This window comes from Marmota marmota, unplaced genomic scaffold (assembly GCF_001458135.2).
Source record: "Marmota marmota marmota unplaced genomic scaffold, marMar, whole genome shotgun sequence".
Classification (NCBI taxonomy): Eukaryota; Metazoa; Chordata; class Mammalia; order Rodentia; family Sciuridae; genus Marmota; species Marmota marmota.
This window is the reverse complement of record NW_026000001.1, coordinates 6,265,456-6,268,919: the sequence shown is the minus strand read 5'-3', so window position 1 is coordinate 6,268,919 and position 3,464 is coordinate 6,265,456.

Sequence of the window (3,464 nt, the reverse complement as noted above, 5' to 3'; positions counted from 1 at the left end):
CCACAAAAAAAAAAAAAAAAAGAGAGAGATAAAAAAGCAAAGACAAAACCCCAGTGGTTGGGCCCAGAGACGGGGTGGAGGGAAAGAGCCCCAGAGTGGGCATCAGTGCACTGCAGCCGGAGCAGCTGGCCCACACCCTGGCCAGCAGGAGGTCAGCCATAGGGATTGCGGTCATGCAAACGAGGCTCTGACATTGGGGCCGTGTGCCGAGGCCTTGGTCCCCAGGGTGGCTCTGCAGGAGGAGAGCTCAGGAGGCTGGGCCAGGGGAGGCCTTGGGTGGCCGGCCCGTGCCCCGTAGGGGATGGGGGGACCCGGCCCCTTCCTCTGTCTTCTTCTTCCACTAGGACAAGCACCCAACCCCAGGCCCTCAAGCAACAGGGCCAATGGGTCCTGACCGGGGCCTCCAAAATGGTGAGTCAAAGCCCACCTTATCTCTTCCTAAGTGGCTTATCTCGGGAATGTGTTGCGTTGACGCACAGCTGATAACTGGAGAAGGGACCGGGCGGCTGAGAGGGCAGTGGAAGCAGCAAGGTGGAGGTCCTCCCAGAGGGCAGAATGGGAAGCCCAACCAGGAGAGCCCCAGCAGGCCACTCCAGGAGGCCTCAGGGCCGAGCATGTGGGGACCAGAGAGCGGGTTGGAAGCCCAAGAGACGGCATTTTACCCACCGCAGAAGGATAGCCAGACTGACCACAGGCCGCCTCGAACCCACAAGGCTGCAGGGAGCAGGACCGTTTCCCAGGGCTGGCAGAGAGGAGTGGGCAGCCCAGGATGACGCACCTGCATCCTGCAGGAGTGCGGGCGAGCCGAGACGCCCTGGGAAGGAAGGCTCAGAACCCGTCCCCAGGAGGCCAGGAGCCGGCAGGAGCAACAGAGGTGTCCACTGCCCTCCGCACACCAGCAGAGCATTCGGCCGAAGCCATCAAGCAGGCAGAGGAGCCCAGCACCATGGTCAACCAGCTGCACCAAGTTGGCATTGGACACTCTGCCCGTGACCGGGCAGAGGTCCACGGAGTGTGCCTGGGACAGACCCTGTCTGGGACCGACCTGCCTGGGACAGACCCTGCCTGGCCGACCCAGCCTCATGTGGAGCTCGACAGCGAGTCAGGCCAGGGCTCAGCACAGGGTGTCCATGCGAGAGCCCCCCAGCACCTTCACTGAGGACCCCCCCTCCACATGACCCTCTGGCCAGGAAGGAGCTGGCTAATTGGCAGCAGCAGAGTTCCACATGTAATTTATGTGTTCTTTTTAGATACCCATGACGTGAGAGTGTTTTGGCGTACACACAGGGAGGGTGACTTCAGCTCCATGTGGAGCTACCCCGGTGTGTACGCACAGGGAGGGTGACTTCAGCTCCATGTGGAGCTGCCCCGGTGTGTACGCACACGGGAGCGCAGGAAGCTTGGTCCTACTTCTCCTGTCTTCCCACGCCCCTTCCCGGGTCCTCCCTTCATTCCCCTTTGTCTCACCCAGTGAACTTCTATTCCTCCCCCTTATTGGGAGTCAGCTTCCGTCCGTCCGTACATGAGAAAGAACATTTAGCCTTTGTTTTTTGGAATCAGCTTATTTCACTTAGCACAGTAGTCTCCAGTTCATCCATTTACCTGCCAATCGGCGATCACTCTTCAGAAAGCCCCAGGAAGCCAGGCACAGGGCCTCGCCTGGGATCCCAGACTCGGCGGCGAGGCAGGAGGATCACAAGTTCCAGGCTAGCCTTGGCCACTTAGCCAGGCCCTGCCTCAAAATAGAATAAAGAGGGCTGGGCTGCGGCGCAGAGGTAGAAACGCCCTGGGTTTCCATCCCAGTGCCCGAAACAAAACAAAACAAAACACCTCAGGAAAACAGGGATTTCCTCAGTGAGACAGACAACAGGGACCAGGGTACAACCCAGACCAAACAGCCCTGGCACTAACCCTGTCCTGGGAGGCGAAGGGTGCGGGGACGGGCGAGGACTCGGCTCAGGCAGAGAAGGGAAAGGGTCCTGGGAGGCGGAGCTGGAGTGGAGCCTGTTGGCAGGTGACGTGGTTGTCTGGATAGGAAATCCACAGGCTCCACCCCAATTCAACCAGAGCCAGCGTGTGCTCAGGAAGAGGAAGGGTGCAAGATGCCCACCAGGTGTGACTCGGGGTGGACGCTGGCCACAGTCATGCCGTCACTGGCCTGCAGCACCACCATCCACAGTTGCTCAGACAGCACGGAAGGCCCAGGGCTGGAGGGCGCCCGGACGCGCTTGCTGAGAACGAAGAGCACCCATGGAAGAGCTCGGAGGTGTGCACAGGGACTCTGTGCTCAAGCATGCCCCAGCGGAATTCAAAGTAGTCAAGCTGTCGATTCTCCCCAAATTAAGGTTTAATATAATTTCCATCGAAATCCCAGCAAGAATTTTTGTAGCTGGAGACAGGTCATTCTAAAACTCATACGGGAAGGTGGGTCCTAGACTAGTGTGTTAGTCTGTCTCCCGGGACTGCAGCAGAATACCTCAGCTAATCAGCTTATAAAGAGAAAAGGTCAGCTCACAGTTCTGGAGGTTCCAGCCTGTGGGCTGCTGAGCCTACTGCTTCGGGTCTGTGTCAAGATGGCCCTTCCTGGCCTGAGCCCTGGGTGGAGCAAAGCCGCTTGCCACAAGGACAGGAAGCAGAGTGGGAGGTGGGAGGTGGCACCGCCGGGCACTGAGGGGATGAGGCAGCTAACTGTGCATTGGACATAGCTAGCCACCAGCCCCACTGAGGGCACTGGGCCATCCTGCATGCTGGAGCCGTCCCTCAGCCCCTCAGCTGGCCTCATGGGGTGGAACCTGACCGGCAGGGAGGGTCAGACTCCGTGTAGCGGTGCACAGAGCGAGGGAGCAGGCCCCAACAGTCACCTGTGGTGTGCTTCTATAAAGGCCATCTCCAGGGACAGCAGCAGCAGTGGCTGCCAGGGCGAGGGCACACACTGGGTGGTGGGGACACTGTCCACTGCTGGGGGGCTGCTGCCCTCACCAGACGCAGACGCAGAGGAAGGGTCTGCAGTCCACCTGAAGAAGCCGCTCACAAGCCACGTTCCCCGTCACGTGAGGCTCCACCGTAGGCGTCCCCACGAGGACCAGAGTCAATCTCATCAGGCCCCAGAGGAAGTGTGACTGATCCCATTGGGGAGTTACAGAAGCAGGGTCTCTGGGGAAGGCGCCACTGGGGCTCCAGGGCAAGACAGAACAGCGCACGGCCCTGGCCTCCAGGTGCCCGTGGAGTGGGCATCTCCCTGGAGCGCCATTCGAACCCTGCACAAGGGGCAGCACTTGGGTTCCCGAGGGCTGCCTAGGGTGCGTCTGCCGTGTGCGTCTGAGCCACCGGCATGGCTGTCTGTGTCACTGTTAGGCTGTCGCGCGTTATCACAACTCAGTCTGAAGGAGGCAGGGGCAGAAGCGAGGCAGCAAGCCTCGACTCCGAGGCCGGGGCTCCTCTGACCTGCCTTCTTTTCTGGCCTT